Source organism: Podarcis tiliguerta (assembly GCF_965153285.1).
Source record: "Podarcis tiliguerta genome assembly, chromosome: 3".
Lineage (NCBI taxonomy): Eukaryota > Metazoa > Chordata > Lepidosauria > Squamata > Lacertidae > Podarcis > Podarcis tiliguerta.
In genome coordinates this window covers 84,749,627-84,774,512 of record NC_139536.1, presented here as the reverse complement: position 1 = coordinate 84,774,512, position 24,886 = coordinate 84,749,627, and the positions used below count along the sequence as shown (strand labels likewise).

At 40.7% G+C, this 24,886-nt stretch overlaps 1 long non-coding RNA gene across 1 annotated transcript; it reads right to left on the bottom strand.

Moving 5' to 3' along the window:
• Positions 1-220: 220 nt before the first annotated feature.
• Positions 221-3,487, bottom strand: LOC310673498. Its single transcript, XR_014509078.1, has 3 exons — positions 3,435-3,487; positions 1,787-1,952; positions 221-357 (listed from the first exon to the last, which is right to left on the bottom strand). It is a non-coding gene; the product is annotated as an uncharacterized lncRNA (long non-coding RNA).
• Positions 3,488-24,886: the final 21,399 nt, after the last annotated feature.

Genomic DNA, 24,886 nt, shown 5'->3' with positions numbered 1-24,886 from the left:
GGAAGGAACTGCCTCTGGCGCCTGGATTAAACCGAATTGTGGGCCGGATTAAGCCCCCCAAACGGACTTTGGGATGCCTGTTCTACTCACAACACATTTACTGACATGCATTCCAGGGCTTGTAACTGATATCAGCAGTACTCACATGAATAATTTGCTAGTACTTGCTGGTAGCTGGTGTATCTCTAAAAAACCACAAGCTCCTTTTAGCACCCTTGTCTTCAAACAATAGGTATTGAATTTTGTGGGAGGCTTCACTGTACAGATAACACATTCTCAGTTTGATCAATCTTATGTAGCAAGCTCTCTAGTCCAGATAAATTTAGTGGTCTCTTTTTGAAAACAATATCCAAGGACCTACACAAGAAATAATGGTGCAATTTGGTTAGTGTTTTGTCCCTAGTGGCTGCTATAATCTATGCTGAAATAGGGAAAAGGATCCAGAAAAAAATAATGATAAATAAATTGAAGATTTATTATATTTTCTTCTTCCCTAGGCTGTGAATGGCCAACTATGCTATTTGTGGTTTAGTTGCATGAGCAGAAATGAATAATAATTTGAGTTTTCAATGTGATCAAGTGATAAAACATTGGAAAATTGCTTCCACAATACAGAGGAGAATTGTGTAGTCTCAGCAATAAAATAGTTCTTTTCATTTTTAGTAAGATGTGCTGAACTATGTGCATTAGAAGAATAAATGGCCATTTATCTTCCATTTGCAAAACTCTGCCATTTGATAGAAAAATTTGGAGTACTTAAAAAGTGAAATGTTAGTTATTTTAACCTTTCCATGAAATTTCAAATACTTGTACTAGAAAGGTGACATAAAGATAACTGGAAATATTCCACTAGAGAGAGTGAAATGTACACAGAACACTGTAAACATTCTTGGAGCAATCCTTTGTGCATGGCAGCAACAGGGAGTTAGACATGTGTAAACTAAATAGTTATAGGTTAGTTAAGAACATAAGGAGAACATAAGGAGAACCTATAGCCCAGGCTTCCTCAACCTCGGCCCTCCAGATGTTTTTGGCCTACAACTCCCATGATCCCTAGCTAGCAGGAACAGTGGTCAGGAATGATGGGAACTGTAGTCTCAAAAGATCTGGAGGGTCGAGGTTGAGGAAGCCTGCTATAGCCCATCTAGTCCAACATCTGGTTTTCATACTGGCCAATCAGATGCCACAAGCAGGAGCTAAATACAAGAACACTCCCCCTGCCATGTGGTTTCTATCAACTGGAAGCATACAATGGCTTCTGACCATGGAGACACAGCATAGGCATTATGACTAGTAGACACTGATAGCGTTAAGGTAAAGGTAAAGGGACCCCTAGCCATTAGGTCCAGTCGTGACCGACTCTGGGGTTGCGGCGCTCATCTCGCTTTATTGGCCGAGGGAGCTGGCGTACAGCTTCCGGGTCATGTGGCCAGCATGACTAAGCCGCTTCTGGCGAACCAGAGGAGCGCACGGAAACGCTGTTTACCTTCCCGCTGGAGAGGTACCTATTTATCTACTTGCACTTTGATGTGCTTTCGAACTGCTAGGTTGGCAGGAGCTGGGACTGAGCAACGGGAGCTCACTCCATTGCGGGGATTTGAACCGCCAACCTTCTGATCGGAAAGTCCTAGGCTCTGTGGTTTAACCCACAGCGCCACCCGCTTCCCACTGATAGCATTATGATTCATGAATTTTTCATTTTCTCCCTGAATGCTTTTGTGAGTTCCTTGCTTCTCAACCTCTACAGAGGCCCCAGGTCATTGTCTGAGGCCATGCAATAAGCTACCTTGTTGAAGTTAAGCTGGCTGTGGTCTTGTTAGCATTTGGATGGGAGACTCTTTGGCAACCCCATGCGAACTTTCATTCCATCATGGAAGAAAGGGAAGAAAGGAAGAAATATAAATGTTCCAAATAAATGCTGGCAACAGTGTACTTTCAGCTCGTTTCCAAGGCTGAAACAACAAAACACATTCTATAAGAAATACAATGGCTACTTTCGGTCATGTTTCTATGATTAAAATAGGAACCGTAGTACAATTATGTAAACATGTTGTGCACTCTTTCTACAGTAAGAGGCTTCTTTTTTTGCCATTTACAATTCATGGGGAACTGAGTTTTTCCTTAGAAAGATCTAAGATGCTTAAGATTTAATATTTCAGGGCACAGTACAAATTTCCACCCCTCCAATGGTAAGACTCTGCAGAAAAGCCAAGGTAGCATCCATATGGTGCAACTTTAGCAAGGTGGTGGCTTCATGTGTCCTCACACCATACACAAGGACCATGACATTTGGGTGCACCACTGGGAGCACTACCTTGTTGATGAGGTCCATGCCAGTGTGCCTGTGCTCCCCAGCCTCACTGCCCCCCTGTTCTGCCCCATCTGGGTCAACAGCAGTAATACTGGTGTCAGGAAGGTGGCTCAACATCTCTGTGCCATAGCACATGTCACTACTGATATAATTGTTTATACAGATTACATTTAATTGTTGAAGAAGAGAGGGTAGAGACAGAAGCCTCTCACCCCACCTCATTCTTCAGAATACGTCTTCTGTGGCTACATTTTCATTTGCTTAGGCTTTTTAAAAATAGGCTGGTGCTCATTGGGGCTGGTAGGGCAGAAGGCTACAGTAGGTGACACTAGATTCAGTTAGTATAGGCAGAACCAACTGATTGTAGTTTTGTACCTCTTTCCCCCTGCTGGGTTCTGCAAGGGTGACACTGACACCAAGGAGTAGGAAGTAGAAAGCCAGTGCCATCTGCCAGGTACGTGCTAGTTGAGGATGATGGGGCAGGGCCCCATTCTCCTTATGGGTCAGCCTCCACTGGTTACTGGAAAAACCACACACATGTGTTTTCTATAAACTTTCCAATTGCCAAGGAAAATGTGCTTGTTATAGATCAACCTGCAGAATATGGAGGAACGTTTTAGAATGTTAATATATTGAGAGAATAAATTGATTTTATTCTTTGGTTTGCTTGCTATTAATTAATATCCCCGAAGTCCTAAGTGTTTGTGCCACAAAGCTATTAACCAGATATGTCTAAGGAGGTAAAAACTAAAACAAAGAATATGGCTAATGTCAACAGTACTGAGGTAGGCAACTGGAGATTTATTTAATTTTTTCGAAAATTCTCATTTCTCTAAATGAAAGGCTATTAGAGCTGTTAACAATTATTTTTAATATCTGAAAGCTTTCCAATTAGCAGGCTATATAAACACATGACATACACTGAATACACACTTTGTCCTGAAAAACAACATTTATCCTTTTGAAAATTTCGCTCTACCACTTGAGGCCAGAGCTGGCTATTATAAATTGTTACAGTGCTGAGAAGGGTGTATTTTCCCTAAGCATAAGTGTGCAGAATCACAGTACTTGTAGCTTTTGAATTATCTGCAAAAGAATAAGCAATGAAAAGAACCAGAAATACCTGCAGACTGAGATTAGCAATGCAATCCTATCCATCACTCTGAGAAGTAAGTTGGCTCCCAGTGGTTCTGCTACTAGGCTGCAATCTTATTCACAGTTAGGTGAGCCCTAGTAAACAAAAGTGATGTGGGTGGTGCTGTGGGTTAAACTACAGAGCCTAGGACTTGCCGATCAGAAGGTCAGCGGTTCGAATCCCTGCGACGGGGTGAGCTTCCGTTGCTCGGTCCCTGCTCCTGCCAACCTAGCAGTTCAAAAGCACATCAAAGTGCAAGTAGATAAATAGGTACTGCTCCAACGGGAAGGTAAACGGCATTTCCATGTGCTGCTCTGGTTCACCAGAAACAGCTTAGTCATGCTGGCCACATGACCCGGAAGCTGTACACTGGCTCCCTCGGCCAATAAAGCAAGATGAGCGCCGCAACCCCAGAGTCAGCCACGACTGGACCTAATGGTCAGGGGTCCCTTTACCTTTACCTTTAGTAAACAAAGAGTGAACAGCAGAGCAATCCTAAGAGGGGCAGGAGAAGTAAGGAGCAGAGCAGCAGATCCTACAAGCTCCTGCTGGTTAAGGTGGAAGGAGTCTTTTCTTTTCTTTTCTTTTCTTTTCTTTTCTTTTCTTTTCTACTATACCAGTTCCAGGCTTTCCCAAAAATTGGATTGGCCTTAGGGATGAGCTGAGTGAGTGATGCCATAAATATTTATCTATCTATCTATCTATCTATCTATCTATCTATCTCCTTACATTGATATCCCACCTTTCTTCCATCATGGAATCCAAATTCACCTACATGTGGTTCCCAGTTGGACACCCATCCAGACACCAGCCAACTGCAAGCCTGCTTACTGCAAAGCTTAGTTTCAGCAAGGTGGTACCTTAGGCCTTCAGACCCAACCATAGGTCCAACCATGTTGTGTTATTTGGCACCCTGTTGTGTGCCATTCTGTACCACTGTGTGCTGTTCCATCCAATTGCTTTTTTTCATACTTCTTAAAGTAAAATTTCCATAAAATACACATTTCCCTCCAATACATTTCAAGGCATAAAAAAATGTCTTTTGTACATGTCTTGTATACTAAGTATGTTGTTTTGTGTGCACTTCCTGCACACTGAAAATCCACTGCAAAATCTGGATAAATGCATAATCTATATGGGACTTGTGTTCCAATCCCCTAGCAAGTTTGGAAGCATCAGATTGGATCAATATCCTGCAAATTCCTCCCCCATTCCTAATTGGCCTAAGCTCCAATGGATCCATAGCTAGTCCTTCTTCGGACTTGTAATGCTTCATTTCTTCTGTTGCATTTTCCATAGCATGTCCTGTGCCCCATTTTTGCAACTGAAGCAAGGGTCTCTGCAGTGGCAGAACTCAACCGACCAAGGCCAAGGCCAGCAGAGACTATTAGACAAAGACTGCACTAAATCTTGACTGTCTCCAGCACCATGGATTGGGGTTTAGAACTGCAGCTTTACTTCTGAGTAGAAGCGAATAGAATTGTTGGTGCACCTGTACAAGAACTATTCAAACTGGCATATGGCTCCTGATTTTTGTACATGGAGTCTTTTTCAGAAGAATGATGTCATTTAATTTTGCTATTCATCTCATTATGGACAAGGAACTATTCTGGTTTAGTCATTCAAGGTTATCTTCAATGTTGCTATTAATTGGGCAGTATTAACAAAATTGCCACTACATTTTTTCTAAGGTCACCTCCTCTGCTATCAGCATCATTTACTGCATTTTTCCCCCAGTGCACATTCATTTTGGCTCTATCCCAAACCATGCCAATTAAAGTGTTTGATCATTTGTAATATGGGGATTTTTTCCTCCCTTTAAAGTTCTTCATTTCTAATGAAGAGTTACATGCGAAGGGCAATTTCAGGCTTGACTGAGGTGTGGGATTATGGGGACAAGGTCTTCCCTTCTAATTTCTGCATTTTTAATCCCGGAGTTCTGCATTTCACACCTCTGCATTCATTGCAAACTTTTATTCAGATTGTGACCAGATTTATACATTTAGATCCATTGCATGGTATCTAATGTTGTCCAATAAATTCATTCATTCATTCATTCATTTTTTTAAAAAACCCTTATGAAATTTCATCAGCATTTCCATGAAAATTCTCCTAATGAACACATTATCTGCAGGTTTGACTAATGTACAAATTCTTGCGAACACTTTCCCCAATAACATTTCTTTTGTATGTTAATTTCACAAATCTCTCCATTTCCCCAATATACACATATTATATTACTTCCATATACACATATTACATTATATTCAGAGAACTTCAGAGGATCGCTGTGTTTCAGTTCGCATAATGTTCTAGCAAGTGTGACTTTGATAGATTTGGCTTCGAACGTGAACTGAATTGAATTTCTGCCCCCATGCCCCATCCCTACTCCCACTCAGCAGGCATGGAATCAGGCTGTAACTACAATTCTCCTTCCAGGTTCTTGAGTAAACATAAACAAAGCTCCTGAGTGATCATAAGCCTTATTCAGACATTCATTAATTCTGTCTGTACAGGGAACCACTCCTGCTCTCTCCATCCAGGCATACATCAATGGTTCTGATTGTGGGGAGGACTGTAATTTCATTCAATCAAACACACCACATTAGACCTTCCCTTCCCATGTAACACTGAAAGGTCAGGGGCAAAGGTGGTGCTCACTGCCCTGCAGTCCCTCCACGGGTATAATAAGCGAATGAACAGGAAATGTAGAAAAATAGAATTGGAAGTGACCTTGGACACTAGAATTCTTCTAGGACCACACTATAAGTTAGTTTACCAATGTATCAACATTCAATGATGGGCTGATCATGGCTTGTTTAGATATTGTCAGCTGGTGCTTGTTCAGTTGTTAAAACATTAGCTAGACTGTCAGGAAAGATGCAAATATTAGTTGTATGTTGAACATCTTAGTTCAGTTTCTACGAGCCACAGTTCGGCTCATTTAATTCCAACCCTATAAACAAACACAGCTACTTTTATCATTGAGTAAATCTGCTGCCATCAGATCTCTGTATGGCAATTCTCCTCCAAAGAAAGAGCGATAGGAAAGGAAACTGCATTAGGAGCATAAAAAGCTGCCTTATGCCAAGTCAAACCTTTTCTGTCTAGTGCTCCAGGATTTCATGCTGAGGACCCTCTTAGCCCTACCTAGATTCTGGCAACCTTCTACATGCAACTCTGCAACTGACCTATGATCCTTCCCAGACCATTATAGAAGCCAAACTATTTGTCCATCTAGTCGAGTCTTGTTTGATAACCAGCAGTTCTTTTCTGCTCCTTTTTAAAATGGAGATGCCAGGGATTTAATGTTCTGCATGCAGGACCTAGCCTCCACCTCTCAACTATTGCTTTCTCCTCCCATTAGGTCACCTTTATATCAATTGCTTAGAAGTGCCTACTTCTTCTGCGAAACACAAGGCCATTGCTCCACGTGCAGCTGTTTCCAATCTCAATACCTATTCTACATAAGGTTGTTCAAGTGTTTAGGCACATGGATTATTGAACATGCTTCAGTTCAGAACCACTCCAGTTCAAAGCAGTTTAGAGCTCCCCCCCCCCAAAGTATTGTTTTTAATTGAAGAGATATAAAAGTTTCAACAGGCAAATTCAAAAGAAAACTAAGAAAAAACATTTCTTCCCTACTCTGCATTGATCTTAGTTTGCTAAGCTTTAAGATGTGGAAAGCTGCAAGGCTTTAAAATCAGCATGCTTTCATCACCTTGATAAGAACAATCCCAGATAGCTTTCCTCCCTCAAGGTGGTTGATTTCTGACTGCCCTCATCCTGAGGGGGGGGGGGGGGACACTTTGAGGTAGAATTTTTCTCTGGGCCTTTCTGTCAGGCAGGTCTGGGTTATATGCTCACTTTTAAATTTTGGACCAGCCAGTGCTGAAATTAGATGTGAAGCTGGCCCTTCCTGTTGTGTTGTTAATTACTAAATGCAAATAGGACTGGAAAGTATAAATTCTCCATCAGGACACAAGGTGTCCGCACTTCACTGGCACTTCTGTGCCTGGAAGGAAGCATATTGTTACTGAGGGGACACTGGTAATGAAACAACACCAGAGCTATTGCCATTTTTTTGGACGATAGTTTATAGTTTTTGTTAAATTATTATTGGGTGGACATTGGGGCTCGGGCATATGTGTGGAATCTTGAGAAAGTGCTGTGGGAACCACAAAATGGCTGCTGTGGGGACATGGCATAACACAATGAGTGTTTCACAACACAAAATGGCTGCCACATATAAAAGCTGTATTTTATGTGTACTTTAAGGAACTGAATAGAATGAAGTCATGGGGGCATGGAGTGTGTGTGTGAATTTAACAGTGCTTAGCTTATTTTCTTAGTTGCTATTTGTTAATGTGAATACTGTTTTATAGATTATAAATGCTTTATTGATTTGTTAGCAATAACTTTTGCTGCAGTTGTGATGTTTAGCTTGTTTGTAATTGCCATTTTGTTGATAGCTCTTTATAGATCGTGATTGCTTTACTGATGATTTGTTAATGATTTTATATTATTTATGCTGTGTTTGTGATGTTCTCTTATGTTTTGTTATGTTACTGTTATTTCTTGTTTGTAAGCCACTTTGAGATTCATCTGAATGAAAAGCAGTATAGAAATACATTAAATCAAAAGAGCAGGAAAAAGACAATACCTGAAAATTGTGTGGGCATCTCTGTTTCTTTCTCCCCATCATTGTGAAAAAAAATACTTGCATCTGCCAACGCTGCTCTTTACATCTCTCTTGTTAGAACAAATGAGAGGGTGGATGTCCAATCCAGGCATCTAATATAATGTGGGTATGCTTAAAGGGGCATGTTCAATGTCAACGAGGATAAGCCAGTGCAAACTGGAACTGTGAAGGAACAGCAATCAATATACAGCATTGTAGATATTTGAGGGGATATTTATCTAAACATTAGTTCCCCTGGCAGGGACAGGACTGGGTAATGGGCTGTAGCTCTCAGGAAAGGGGGCCAGGACTGTCCCGAGACTGACAGAGATGAAGCCAGGCATGCCATCTATGCATGGGGGCTGAGCCCCCCCCCAAATACAATTAGGGGGCCAAACCCCCTCAATATTCCACAGCCAGGTGAGCCCCTTTGGGCCCCACCACAGCTGTCCTGGGCCCCAGTGGGCCCTCCTGTAGTAGCAGTGGGCTCCGTCAGGGCCTCCTGTGGCTTTGACTAGGTCCTGCCGGGCCTTTTGGAGGGCGCACTGGGCCCGTTCTCACCTTGTGACATCACATGCACAAATACGCCACCCCCACATTTTGGGTGGAACCCTGGAAGAAGCAATGGAATACCCCCTGGGCCACCTCATAAGGAATCTACTGGGCTGCATATGTGGAAGCAGAGCCATGTTCTGATACACAGTCATTACAGATGACACGTCCACTTTGGAACTTGAGTCCAGAGGAATCCACACCCACCCCATGATGGCATTTATCTATTTTGGTACCTATTAAGTGGGGTTGTAATATAGTTTTGGAAATAAGAATGGCAGTTCTAACATCCCTATGCACAGAGAGGAGTTGCCATTTTAAAGATGTATTGTCAGTGACAATACATCTAGGGCACTGTGGGAAATTAAAACGAAGGATCCCAGTCCTAGCAATCCAGCGTTCACTGAATCAGAGCATAACTTAAAGTGGCCCCAAAGAAGGTGTCATTCTGAGGATGCAGAAGTGTGCCAAGGAATCTGATCCTGGACCTATCCATAGAACTCAGCTGTTATTCAAAAGAAGAAGAAGAAGAGTTTGGATTTGATATCCCCTTCAGGAGTCTCAAAGCGGCTAACATTCTCCTTTCCCTTCCTCCCCCACAACAAACACTCTGTGAGGTGAGTGGGGCTGAGAGACTTCAAAGAAGTGTGACTGGCCCAAGGTCACCCAGCAGCTGCATGTGGAGGAGCGGAGACACAAACCCGATTCCCCAGATTACGAGACTACCGCTCTTAACCACTACACCACACTGGCTCATCCTAAGCACTGCTGCGACATCTAAAGTCCTGCATTCACATAGTTGGGGGCCGATTGCTTAGGTTTTCTCCACAGAACCACCTTTCCCACTTGATCTGAACCGGAACCATCTCATGCAGTAGCCTCTTGTAGTGGAATTTAATTAATTAGTCAAAGCCATTCCTACTTGTTTGAGCAAACACAGTTAAGTTTTATTTGTACTCCCTTAGCCCACAGGCTAATTTTAAACGCACATACTGTTGCTGAACTCCTGGTACTTTCTGGCAGACCGTGGTATCTGAATAAAGCTGTTTATTGACACGCTCCTTTTCATAGCAGGAAGCCAATGAACTATAAAGTCAGTCAGTGGATTATACTTATTTAGGCATTTAGAAAAACCATTGGCAACTAAAAAAGCAATTGCATATCTATATCTGACTTGTACAGTGCTGCTGAAGAGATGTTAACTTGATTAATTATAGATATGTGAAGCATATATATTTGTCAGAAGAGTAACACAAATCCATATTTACATGCATATTATTTTAACTTGGGCTTCTTGCACTCTCTGGAAAGCCACATGGAAGACATTGCATCATGGCATTCTCCTCTGAGATTTCCATTTGTCTGGAATCATCTGGGATTAAACAATGGTTTGGATCCTCAGTTCCAATGAGCAGAACTCACACACAGGATGCTTCTGTTTGAATAGTGGCAGAAAAATTCCACTGATTTTGCCTTCCACTCAAAGCCTCCTGTGCCTCCAAAATCTGCTTGGGAGACCCTTTGGAACCACATGGTCAGTAACATGTGCTTGATTGATGGTCCCTCCTTGATGGCACCCTTCCATTCACAGAAGAGCAACTCAGAATCCAAACAAATATATTAAAAGTTGAGGCTACGTAGTAGTCAAACCTCAGCCACCTTTCTTTTCCTTCTGAAGTTTCTTGTTCTATTTCAGTTGTATTTCCCCAAAGGGTGAACCAAACAGGTTCAATATATCCCAATTTCTGCTGCAATATAGTTGCTCTGCCTCTACAATATGGTGCTGTTTTCCATCCTCACTCTTATCTGATCATTTCTGTGCAGGAGATCAATTCTGCTGCAGTTATAAAATTTTTGAGCTACTTTTCTAGCCAGGTAAGGAAACATGAATGAAAGCAAAAATATTTAAAAGTTGATAAAATATACAAAATCATTATTATATTTCATATTAACTCACAGTTGTGATATGTTTTCACAAAAGCAGAATTTCATAACAACAATAGCATTGCTGATTTATATATTAGCACGTAAAAAGACAGAAAAATACACAAGAAACCCAAACTAAATTTAATAAAAATATATTATTAGGCCTCCCCCTATTTTTTTCCTTGCTTCACTAAGAGGGCAATCCTATGCCTGTGTTCTCAAAAGTAAGTCCCATAGAATTCAATGATTGATTTACTTCTAGGTAAGTGTGCATCAGATTGAAGCCTTAAGAGGTGATCCTAAGCATTTTCATGGGCCTAGCAGGAATGCTTGTGGTTCCTCATCAAACTGGAGGCATATATGGAGTTGGGCCTAGTCATGGAGTTCAGTATCTGTTGTGGGGGGAGGGGCTGATTCCAGAGTACAACACAAAAGCCCCGCCCACCAGATGCCAGACATTCTACTAATCCAATTAGGCCCTAGTGTTTTTCTTACAGTATCTGCTTCTGGGCACCACACTTTAAGAAAGAAGTGGGCAAATGTGGAACAAATTCGCAGGAGACAAACAGAGATGGTCACTGGTATGGAACACAAGGCCCAAGAGGAAAAGGTAGAAAGAGTTGGGTATGTTTAACATGAAGGATAGAGTGGGGAAGGGGACATCATGTACTCATCAGTTACCTGAAAAGGTGTCATATAGAAGAGGGCAAAAGCTGTTTTTTTCTTGCCCCAACAGCAAGGTGTTTGGGTCTCCCAAACACCACCACCAACCAGAGGTTAGCTCCACTGACTACAACTCCCATCAGCCCCAGACAGTATGGTCAGTGGTGATGGGAGTTGTAGTTCACCAACATCTGGAGAGTTTAGAGGCTTCTGGCTTCCATCAAAAATGGCTTGCAAACAGTTGTCAATGCTAATTGGCCTTGAAAATGCAAACTTTGTCTTGCTCAAAGAATATTTGTAACTGGCAAAAAAATCACACACACGCTCGCGAACAATGCATAATGTGTTAAAAGTTGACTGCAGAAAAACCATTATCTTTTAACTCATCAGTCTTTTTACTGGTTGGTTATTTTTGGCTTCTTCTCCAATATAGTGATGAATTGTCAGGATTAAAATATTCACAAGATGACTAAAATGCTGATAAAGTAACGGTCGTTTACTACCCAGTTCTACTGCATAAACTACTCTAGCCAATTAAATTCTGAGTCTCGTTCTCATGACAATGACTATAATGAGAAAAGGAAATTGTACAACATGAATCTTTCTTGTGATGAAGATTACAGCAAGGGCTTTGACAGGGAACAAAATTAAACCTACTCTCCTAATAATCTTGATATTGTCATCCACTGTCCTCTTCAACCGCCATAAGGGAAGTGACTGCTTGGACATTTCTTATCAATCACAGAGGATCTACGCTTCAGCTCGGTGAATTATCATACATAGAGATTGTACTATAAGTGATAAAGGCTGCTACTTATGTAAATTAATTCATGAGTAAGAAGGGGAGGGGGACAGAAATCAAGCTGTTTAATTTAGGCAACCATCAAGTAGGAGTGGAGATGAGAAGCATATATTGGTGACAATGACACTTTTGGTGCAAATCCTCATTTCTTTATCAAGAGGGGGAAACGTCTGTAGTCTGTATGTTTCCTTGTCTTTGGGGGCTGTTTCTCACACTACCCTCCCTCCATTTTAGTACAGGTTCACCAGTTGCTTCAGGCTGAGTTGGAATTTTTTGCTTGCATGTACATTGGGCAAGCAGGGTTCACCAATGTACAAGTATTGGTGTTTAGGGGCTGGTGTTGTTAAATAGGTTTATTTGGCTAATTTGGTTACATGGTTAAGTTGGGCATGTTGTTGGCAGGGAGGTGCAGGAAAGGTTAAGGTTAGATAAGGAAATAGCAGAGCACCCTTAGGCACCTTGAAAGGTTAAGGGCATTTCTGGAAGCCACTGTTCTGGGATCTGAGGTCCTTAAGCCTACATTTGGAGTGTTCTTGAGGCTCATGTGCCCTAGCTGCCTGGCACTGTGTGGCCCTGGAGAGATGGGTCAGGAAGGCTTCTCTACTGACCACAGTGTAGGACCTAAACTTTGGGGATATGCCTTGTCATTTAGGGGTTGGCTTGCTGAACGGTTGAAGTTAAGTTAGGTTTCCACTCTTCTAATTTGTAAAGTGCTTTGAGAGTTTTTTCTACAATCAAGTGGTATATACATTTTGTGAAATAAGTAATTTCTGTTGCAGATATATTTTAGATAAAATATGGCCCCAGTTCAACCCATTACTTGCGTCTCACCTCTTTAACCCTGGGTCCAGTCACAAATAACACTAATGTAATTTCAGCACATTGTGAGTTGACTTCAATGAAATCACATTACCTAAATGCAGATTATAAACACACATTAATTAGGAGGAGGTTATTCATAATTACAGGTTATAATAACAACCTTTCCTAATTTAACTTGGTTAATGAAGGTATGAATTTAACCATTTTAAGCCTAGTTTATCTGACTCAACCCTGGAGTATTACCAACTATCACTATCAAACACTATACTAACTCCCTTCTATCAATCATCTAATCAATCGGTAAATACAGTGTTGGAATTATGAAAACAGTACACTGAGCCAGCCTGAAGAAAAACAACTAATGTTGAGCTAGGAAAGTGTTTAGGAGAATTTTCCAGTTTGTTAAAAATGAAATAATAATGATTTGGTGTTGAGTATGAATATATTTTAAAATATGTTTATATTGTAATGTTCTGACACGTGACTTAACTCTTCTGCCTTTAGAAGGAAAAGTAGATTTCTCTTGCAGACCAATCCTTCAAATCTTCATTTAATTCAGGCCAAGGTCACAACACCCCTTTCTTTTTCTACCCTCCATGCCATAAATCAGCCTGTGCTTTTCAATGTACTGATCCAGTCCTCATAGATACAAAATGTGACTATCTGAATAAAAATAAATTATTTCTAGGGCACAGGCGTGAAATGTATGGGCATACTGTCAAGAAAAATAGTGATTCATGCGTGTGGTTTTACAGTGATAAGGACATATACATTTTAATGATGAGATGCCCAGAATTTCCCTTTCTTTACATGAAGTACAGTACAAATAAGCAGCATATAGAAAGAGTGGGGAAGATGAAGCTTGCTGATATATAGAATCAGAAATATTAATTGCTGGGCTTATGCAACATAAAAAGCCAAGATGTAGCATGGAAGTTAAAAATTGTACTGCTGGAAGATCAAGGACAGATAAAAGAGAACAATTTATCATGCAGCACATAGTTAAATTATGGAACTCACTCCCACAGGAGACAGTGATGGCCGCAACCTGGATGGGTTAAAAAGAGGATTAGTCAAATTCATGAAGGAGGTGGCTGTCAACAGCTATTAGCTATGATGGCTATGTTCTACTTTCATTGCCAGAGGCAGTATACCTCTGAAAACCAGTAGCTGGGAATTGCAGGTAGGCAGAGTTCTGTTGCACTCACAGATTCCACTTGCAAGCTTCCCATGGGGGTCTGGTTGGTCACTGTGAGAACAGGATGCTGAACTAGATGGGCCATTGGCCCGATCCAGCAGGCTAGTCTTCTGCTGCTATGTTGTCGTGCAGAGAAAAGAAATAATGATGTGCACTTTTCCCCAGAAAGGTTTACTTGTCCCGATAATTGGTAAAAAGGTAAAGGGACCCCTGACCTTTAGGTCCAGTCATGACCGACTCCGGGGTTGCGGCGCTCATCTCGCTTTATTGGCCGAGGGAGCCGGCGTACAGCCTCTGGGTCATGTGGCCAGCATGACTAAGCCGCTTCTGGCAAACCAGAGCAGCGCACAGAAATGCCGTTTACCTTCCCGCCGGAGTGGTACCTATTTATCTACTTGTACTTTGACGTGCTTTCGAACTGCTAGGTGGGCAGGAGCAGGGACCAAGCAACAGGAGCTCACCCCATCATGGGGATACGAACCGACCTTCTGATCGGCAAGTCCTAGGCTCTGTGGTTTAACCCACAGCGCCACCCGCGTCCCTTGATAATTGGTATACAGTGGTACCTCAGATTACATACACTTCAGGTTACATATGCTTCAGGTTACAGACTCCGCTAACCCAGAAATAGTGCTTCAGGTTAAGAACTTTGCTTCAGGATGAGAACAGAAATCGTGCTCCGGCGGCGCAGCGGCAGCAGGAGGCCCATTAGCTAAAGTGGTCTTCAGGTTAAGAACAGTTTCAGGTTAAGTACAGACCTCCAGAACGAATTAAGTACTTAACCTGAGGTACCACTGTAATGCAGAGCTATTTCATACATTATTTCTCCTAAACGTACTCAGGAAAAAAAGAAAGAGTATGTTTGTTGCCAGTATATTATTGTATTCAAGAGTATTGACAGTCCAACCCCAATAAGTATATATTATCAGATGTGAAGGTGTTAGGAGTTGTTAATTTATTAATTTTAGGCCAAGATAATATACCTATATATAACCTTGTTAGATCTGGTAAGCATGTAAGATACATATAAGGTCAGTTTATGTTCGGGACCACTTTGGTTCAGGACACTTGACCTGAGTGGAAATGACACATTACTCTTAAATAAAATCTTAAACAAAATATGATCATAAGTGTCAATTTCCTGTGACAGGGGAGCTAGCTGCACATTCTGTTGTTAAAACAATTACATAGATAATTGATGTGGTTAACAACAAGTTCAAATCATACTTGAAAAAATGTTCTGTGGTAAAGAAAATATGTCAGAGAGGTTATAGGTTTTGTGCTTGTGCAGAGTAATTGGAAACAGGATATAGTGCTGGAGATTTTCATATTTTCTAGAATTAAAATTAACATTCATAGGAAGAGAGATAAGAAGATATCAAGGTAGGACTCAGTCTTTTGTTTGGTATACCACCCCTTGGACAATCAAGGCAAATCCTGTGCTCCTGAAATTTGGACAGGGTGTAGTCCTTGATCAGTGGAGTTCTCTGTTTTCCTACTTTGCAAGCTTTTGCTGTGAAAGGGTATGATTTTTTTTTTTAAAAAAATAATAATTCCTGTTTGCTATTAAAAAAACAAAACATTTTGGACATTTGTCTGTGCGTCTGGTTGTGACATTTCCTGAAAACCCAATGCTTATGTATTGGGAGAGATTGTTTATGTATAATATGTGTAAGTCAAGCCCTATGCTTTCTTGTGAAAGTATATTGAACCATATGTATTTATATACAGTTGCATTCATTGTTGAATACATATTCTGGTGTTCGTTACTTTAGGAGACCCAGGGTGTATATGCATGTAATATCCATATAACTGTATGTGTATAACAATTTGTATAATAACATGAATGAGAATTGTCTATATTTTTAGCAGAACTGGAAGGAGAGAAACTTTCTTCTTAATGAGATTAAGAAGTGAAATGGGAATTTGCGGGTGGGGTGGATCTGTGCAGATAAGCTTGACATTTCCAGCAGATTCCATCCTTAATGGCAGTGCATTCTGATGAAGTAAAATAAATAAATTGAATCATGTCTGATAACGATAGTCAGTCAAACCTAAAGTTCTCTTAACAAAAACAGAGAAAAAGATAATGCATTCACTTCTAAACAGTACGCTTCCTAACTTTCTAGAAAAAACTGTTCCCATGCAGGTACCAAAACAACGATAAGATTTTTCAGTTGTACATAGCTGCTCCCATTGTGTCATTTTGGCCAGCTGTTCAGAAGAACTCAGCACAATGGATTAGTGCAAGCTGTGCTTCTGAAGTTCCCTCAAAAGGGATATTTTCAAAGGCACATATGGTAGTAGAGTACATCATAGCAATCTGTGTCTTTGACAATTCTCCCCACTCTCTTAATTGACTTTTCTTCAAGAGTTCCACTCACCATTTCTCTAAATAGCACGATAGACTACGAAGATCTCTACAGTGGCGATGTCACACACTTCAGATCCCTGACCTCATCTTGAAATATGGAAAAGGAACTAGCTATGGGAAAATGACAATATATATATATATATATTGCATGCTGACTTTCCAGTCAGGCAAATAAATGTTGCTGTATTCACCCCAGACAATAGGAGGTCCCAAACAAGGAAATTAAGCTAGCATAAGAAAAAGCAATGCCTTGCCTTTTGTTTTTAAATCTCAAGTTGTAGATTGGGTAAAGTGATGCTCTTCAAGAGCCCACCATGGTATCGAATTTTGATGACCTACTTTGATGATGCAATTATGAGTGAGGGATGAAATTGGCTGAGGACATTAAGCTGAGAGGCATTATCAGTACTGGTAAGGACATCAAAACAACATTGGGGAAAAACTGATAATTCAATGGAGAGGGTTACATTTGCTCAGTTATAGATCAAGGACTAATTAGGTAAGAAAGAAAGAAAAGATACTTGACCTTCCTGATCAAGTACTCATTGACTATGTTCCACCCATGTGACGTAGGACTGAAAAAAAAAGCAAATGTGATTCTTTAATGGCTGTCCCATTTGCAGTATCATAATGACAGCATCTACTGCGCAGTATCTTCACAGCAATAAATACATTCAACTCTGGAGTGTCAATGACCTACTTCAGATGCAAAATCTGAACCACACAACACCTGTCCTAAAAGAATTACATTTGCTCCCAGTACATTTCTGAGCACAATTCAAAGTGTTGGCGTTGCCCTTTAAAGCCCTTAACAGCTTTGGCCCTGTATTCCTGAAGGAGCTTCTTCAAGAAGTTATGTTTATAAAATTGGAGTTTCAATGTGTGTAGGGAGCTCCATCAAAAAGCACTCACCAAAAAAGGGATGGGGGAAGATAAGTCATGCTTAAGAGCAATTGCCAAGCTGAACGCAGGGGTGGGGACCTGACCATTGACCATTATGGTTTGGGCTAATGGGATCTGGAGTTCAGAACATTCACAGCATAGCAGGTTATTCTGACAACACAAAGTCTGCATTGATGAGCATAACCACCAGAAAAGCGAGTCCTTGCCTTTTCCAGCAAATTTACATTTAACAAATAATTATTATGATTTATAATTGCTGCAATAATTGGACTAATACAGAAAGTCAATGTTCAAGGTGTATTTATAGCTATTAACAGCTTCTTCATCATGTACTAGGAAATTTTTATTAACCTTAAATATCTTTCACACTTTAATGTGAAATTCATGTTAAACACATCTTAAGATCAAGGTGACTTTAACAAGCCATATCCAAGTGATGCATTAATATACACACGGACATCAATGCCTTGAGTGATAGACTTTGAAGCTAATCTGGTATTCTGTTTGCACAGGCAGTTTCTCAATAGGTCTGACATTGATCATCTGTCCATTTGATTTGTTAAACTTATAATAGTGATTTTATACAAAATGACTGAAGGCTCACAATGTAATATACAATGTCATTACGTGTTTTACTTTTTTTTGGTCATAAGTGCCCCCCCTCCCCAAACCTATTGAATGTTTAGGATTGATAAGGCCAAAGAGAGAGAGACTCTTCAGTTGTTGTACTTGTTTTGCATTCTCTGGAGCCAAAGCCAAACTGGACACTACCACCATCTGAGGCCTAACACAGCTAATCTGAATGGAAAAAGAAGATTGAACCATGAGCAGTAAATCTGCGACAGGCAGCAACCCCTATATATCATGGCAGAAATGAAATCATCATGTCTTTGCCTCTTGAAGTCACAATGAGTGTATGATGGCATATATACCATGTAATAAATTTCTTCCGACTGGCAATTGTTATGTTAGAAAACAGTGTTTCCAGAATCTACAAATCAAGGTTCATGGCTGGAAAGAAGTAGCAAACTTCCTTCTTAGCTCCTGAGGCAGACTTCACTCAGTGATGGCATTGAATATTTTACAAATAGGATATACATTAATCAGTCTAAGGTTAAGTATGCACAAAGATTAACTGTCAACTGGCTTCTTGAGCACCAGAACCACCTTCCAGACTCAATTCTACCCAGTACAGTAATATGGCGCCCTGGATGAGGACAAAATTTGGTGCCTTCACCCCCTTGCCTTTCATTCTGCACATGCTCTCAAGTGCACTGCATCATAGTTTTGTGCCCCTTTGGCTCAGCAACCCTAAATCTGGCACTGTCCTGTCTCTCTTCCTTTGGTACCAGACAGGTCTACATGTATCTGCAAAGGGCATTGTTTTCAACTTCTGCTGCACCAACATCCATCCAAACAGTCCAGGTGCCAACAGAGATGAGTCCTGCAATTCACTGCTAATGAGGACGCATCCACATATAGATTGTGTTTTGTTCCTAGTAAAGAAAGTGGAACAGATAGTGCTTTTAATTTAAAATGGTAAGTTATCTTATTGAATGTTAACACTGTTGAGTTTAAGTTGACGCAACGATAAACAGTGATGGGATAAATTTCAACTCAAAGAGATGGAAATACAAACTTATCCAGCTTGAATTGTTTTACTGTCACTGGGTATGAGCTCAGACCCTTTGAGGTCTGGACTTGTGCTTCATTTTATCTGCATTGGGTTTGCTGTTCACCACCACAACCACCACCACCACCACCACCACCACCACACCACCACTGCCTATTCATTAGCCCTTCTGGCATTTCTTCTCCACCTTCATGAATTCTCTTCCAAAATCACCTGGAAGCAATGTTGCATGAAAGTCTCTTTCCCTCTCTCTTTCTCTCCTCCTTCCATTCCAGGAGTTCCGGGCTCCATCAGAAACATTGTACTTGGAAGCTCTTTGTGCTTGGGACACTGCTGCTGCACTTTTCTTCCAGGTACCCAGGCAGAATGAGGAAATGGGGATGGGGAAAGCGTGTTCTCCATAACAGAGAGCACGTGTTGCGGTGGGGGCCTGCAGCCACCCCACTGTTGTTTGGTTAAAGGCCATGTGATTGGGCAAAAGTGCTGGGGAGTTTGTTATGTTGCAAATTGGTGGGAGGGGTCAGAGGGTAAAATACAGGGCACACAGCTTGGGGCTTTCTCTTGGGCTGCGTGCACCAGATCACCCGCCCACCCTCCCTGAAAAGGTCATTGCTCTCTGACCTTGCTATGCCTGTCCCGGGGTCGTCTGCTTTTGAGGCAGGGGCCTGGTAGGAATTTTGTCCATTTGGCTGATTGGCTGTTGCCATTTGGTTTTTTGCCTACTGCGTAGCAAATCGTCACGACTTGTAAGGTTGGCGGTTAGGCATTGGTTAAAATTGGTTGGTGGAGCCTACCCCTCCAATGGTGGTGCTGCATAGGGAATTCCGTTAAAGGAATCCAAGGGCTTGCCATCCTTTCGTCCTAGTCCCTGGCATCAGACATGGGCCGTGCAAGCCCCTGGGGGCATGAGGGTGAGAAATGAGGGACTGATGCCCAGCTTTTTTTCTCCCCAATATTGTTTTCCCTGACTGGCTTCCACTGGAATCCGGAAGTCAGTTCTGTCCCTGGGGCAAGGACAGATAGTCGTAACCAATGCCTAAGCAACCACTCACATGTGTGTATTTAAATAAAGTTGTGGCCAAATTCATGCCAAAAACCTTAAACAAAAATTGATGTGTGTGGTGTGAGTTATTGGGGTGGCTTGGGGACCTTGATGCGCAAATGGAAAGAGAGAGACCTAACTGCTGTATATACTGCCTGGTTTATGAGGATGGGGTTTATGGAGATCACTTTCTTTCTTTTTGGTGAGCACTCAAAAAAAGACTTGGAGTTTTTGAATTACATATAAGGGGGGGAAATGCAAGAGCAAGGATAGAGGGATACAAGTCAAAACAAAGCTGAAAATCATTTACAGTAGGTAAAGGTGTATAAAGGTGAGCAAGTGGCATTATTTTGGAGATGTAATGCAGTGTAGCGCACACGTATTAGACTTAGGCACAAGGATTCAAATCCCTGCTCCATAAAGCAAGTTAAATCTTTTATTCACCATCAACAGAGCACACAGAGATGTTCCCAGGGTAAAATAGGTAGGAGAGAAATGTATGTTGTCCTGAGTTTCTTGAAAGAAGAAAACCTCTTGGGTGGAGTGAAAATCTAATACATGAACAAGCAAAGCAGTGACTCTTTTCAACAGTATCACAACATTTTTTTTGGGGGGGGGGGGCTTCTTTTAAACTATGGGAAACTAAGACACAATTTATAACTTTGCCATGTTACCATTTCACCAGAAGTCGACAGCAGATGATGACTCGTAGAAGTCCCCACAGCAACAGTTATGATAATTCACACTGATTACTTTAGAATGGGGTCTTAACCTATAATTAAATGGACATACTGACTGTATCGAGATCCTTGAGAACTTCATCCTAATTAACAATAGCAACAAACAAATCACTCAAAAATATAATTAGAAATTATGAGTAATTACTGGTTGCACTGTTAATTGAATGCAAGGAAGATGCACAGCATATATAATATCTGCTGAGAAATGGCTGTGTACAACTGAAATCTCTAAAGCTATCATCACGAGGGAATGTACAAAAGGAAAAAAGTTATGGAGACTGCAACCTGATTAATGTGTTTCGCTAAAGTTTCAAGCATCACCAGCTCTCCTTTTGAAAATAAGTTTCCTACTAAAATATATGAGAAACGTATGTGGTGAATAACAATGGTGTCCATGATACTTCTTAGGAAAGCAGTATGAAATAAAAGAATAGGAGGGTGTGTGGCTGCATTTTCTACCATGCCTGGAAGTCGGAAAATAAATTACAATAATTCTAGCTATTCATTTCAATTTAAACACATATGAACTTTGTTTTCATTTATGGAAAACAGGTAAACATGGTCTCTTAAATTATGTCCCTTCACTTTTTTCTATTTTAAGAAAGCAAGTAAAGTTTAAATTCTATTTTAGCTGGTATTTATTTATAAGATTGTTTTAGAAAAGAACTTGCTTTCCTAAATATATAGGATGAACTTACATGATTTCAATATAAAGCCCAGCACACAATATTGTCATTAACTAAAATAAAAAGAACTGCTATGGAAAATTTGCTTTGTATTTTTCTGTTCCTTTTACAAAGGTCAGCTGCTTTTATTAATACAAACTGGACAATGATTATTATTATTACTCTGAATATTCAGTTACAACATGGTTTGTGAGACAGTGTTTAGTATTATTTATTGGCTATAGCGGCAATAGCTTGTGGAAACCAGTCCTGATAGCATTACTGTCAAATCTAAGATATATAGTTAAAAGCAAACCTGTAACAGCCCAAATTCTATCACCTGTTACTCTTTGCCAGTAAATAAACACAAGAACAGGTGCAGGCTAGCATAAGGCCGAGACTTTATCCATCTAATCTAGGGATGAATACGACAGGCCACCATCTGGTCCTCGTGTTCACCATAAGTAAAATACAGCCATATAATTTAATCATTTCAAACTTCAGTTGCAACTTACCATTTTATTTCCTAGGCAGAGCATGTCGTCTTGTCTTCCCAGGGATGGTGACAAATTAACTGTTCTCATTCTGAATTTCAGATGCAACCAGTTTACGCAGGGAGAGAGAGCGCCTCACTGGTCACTAAGGAAACCTGACACCAAGGGTTTAGTGACACTATCAGATGGCCGTGCCCTGACTGAGGAGGCTGGCAAGCATATAAGAGGATGGAGAAAGAGCGTGCAGGTGAGGAAGGCAAACAAATAGTGTTTTCCAATGAGTGTACCCAAGCCCTTTTGGGAAACAGAATAGGTGCAGGTTCCATACTGTCCCCATTCTTATTGTGAATATAGTCATATTTAACATACATTTATATCAGCATAACCTAAGTGATAGAAATGTGATCGCTCGGTGCGCCAAGAAGCTAATCCTTCTTGAGCTATCCCTGTTATAGAACACTTATCAGTGTTCTGTGCGGTAATTTTATTCACAGTATTCTCTCCTAAACTTCCATTCCATTCTTTAATAACACTGGTAATGCAGGTAACTGGACAATAAACAGAATTATGGAAATAAAATCTGTGGAGGAAACAAGCCCCAGTCTGAAACATTCTAGTTCCAACCCTGTGAATTGAACACTTTGAACAAATCAGCCATTTTTAAAAGGATTTTCATGGCATTTTTAATATTGGCACATGAAAGCACCCTCATTTTAGTTCTATATTTGTGTCAGTTATCTCACTTGTTTCTTGATGTGGCTTGGGTTTTTGTGTGGTGGGGAGGGCTGAATTTCCAAGCAGCTCTTAGGCATGGCTTGTGCTGAAAACTACAAGTCCTAGAAGGTGATATGATGAACAATGGCACCAGATATTACATGTAGGAACCAACATTGTTAGAGAACGGGAAAATCCTCTGAGGCAAATAAGCTGCTCCTGCTGGAATGCTGCCTGAATAAGCTTTCAGTTGCCAAACTGATCCTGAATGGAGCTGAAGAAATTCTTCTCATTACTAGCACTTGTTTCATACCATGCGGCAAAAATCCACTTTGTAGAATCTTTTTCTTTCAGAAGTGGTGTGTGCGTGAGTGTAAGAATTTGTCAGGCAATGACATTCGAGCTTTCCATTGAACTCATTTGTCAGTGAAATATGTCTAAAAATACAGTGCAATAACTTATGCATTCCTTCTATGAATGATGTGTTGTTGTTTTTAACCTTTCAGTCACTTTCACATTCATTGTAGTACTGTTAATAATAAAAAAAGGTGTTGCCATACCTCACTGTGTTGCACATGTTGAATAACATCCTGCTCAACAGGACTGCCAGGGAAATTAATGAGATTACTGCTAAGCATGAGTAACAGATAAGATCTCAGTCCATTTCCTAATGAAGAATTGTCTGGCAACTCACCATTTATTTATATAAATGGTTTGTCACTTCTGACCTTTATCAGGATTTTCTGCATCAGAAGAGCATAATTTTTCATTAATATACCGCCCCCCACTCCTCAGCACAAACATTGACATTCACAAAAGGATGAAATAAATCCATGTGTTGGATTCAGGCTATGGTAAAACTCGCAGGTCCCATTGATATTTACTTGAGTCCCATCAATTTTAATGGGATCTGTGGAACTAAGAGAGCAATCCAAACTCAAGATCCACCAGGACATGTGAGTTTGGATCACTTTGCTGAATCTCAGCACTGCCAGGCTACACAAGCGTTAAGCCCCAAATCCCTACTTAGTCGGTCATACACTGACATAACTCCCTCATCCTGGCTCAGCCAGAACCCAGTGGCTGAGCCAAGACCAGTGGATCTTATGCTGTTGGACGCCTTCCCAATAGGGCATTCCAATAGAGTGATGAGGATAGGACTGGGCATGGGGGACTTATGCTAGATCCTCACTCAATTCAGCTCAGTCATGGCACCAAGGAGAAACTTTCATAGGCAAAAATAGTGGTGTATACCAGACTGTTTTAACATCCTTATGCTCATAACAACCTTGAGAAGCAGTTCTAGTTGAGATATGATTTATTCCAGCATATTTATTATGCATTGGTGGAAGTGTTGGAATACGATATTAACTGATTAATCTACTGGTTAAATGTGAGTAATTTAAATATTTTGGAAAGATCATTCACTTTTATAGCAGCAGTCTGCATTTCTGCTTTCCCTGTTTCTGTGTAACATGCAGTGTAATTTTAGGATAGCATAAATACTTAGGCACTCAAGTAGCAAAGCAGTTAGTTCGATTGATAAGGATGGAAGTTACTGGTTACTACTAGCCAAATCTTGTAGAGGCAGGGAGTGACACTTACCTTCTTAAAAAATTCAGAGCGCGAGCACGTTATGTTCTGGTTTTAGCATGGGTTATACACTAAAGAGCCTAGATAGCTCGCTGGGTAGACCATGGTGCTGATAGCGCCAAGGTTGCAGGTTTGATTCCCATATGGGACAGCTGTGTATTCCTGCATTGCAGGGGGTTAGACTATATTAGCCTCAGGGTCCCTTCCAACTCTACAATTCCAAGTCCAACATTCTGTTTTCATAGTGGTCAACCAGATCCCTTTGGTAAGCCCACAAGCAAGACATGAATGTCAGTAACAGAGAAAGGTTTTATTTTTGAGACTTACTCAATGCCTTTGGTTAAAAAATAAATTTCATAAAATCTTAGATCTGTAGAGTTGGAGAGACCATGGAAGAGACTGCATCTAGTCTAACTCCCTGCAATGCAGGAATCTCTTGGGCCAACTTGTGGCTCGAACCCACAACCCTGAGATTAAGAGTCTCATGCTCTACCAACAGAGCTATCTGGGAGGGCCTTATGGAATTATTTTTCATAAAACTGTGGTCCATATGTTTGTCTAGTGCACATCCTATATCTGACACTACAGCCTCCTTTTCTTTATTCTGCCAGCTTTCATTTAAACTTCAAAGACAGTAA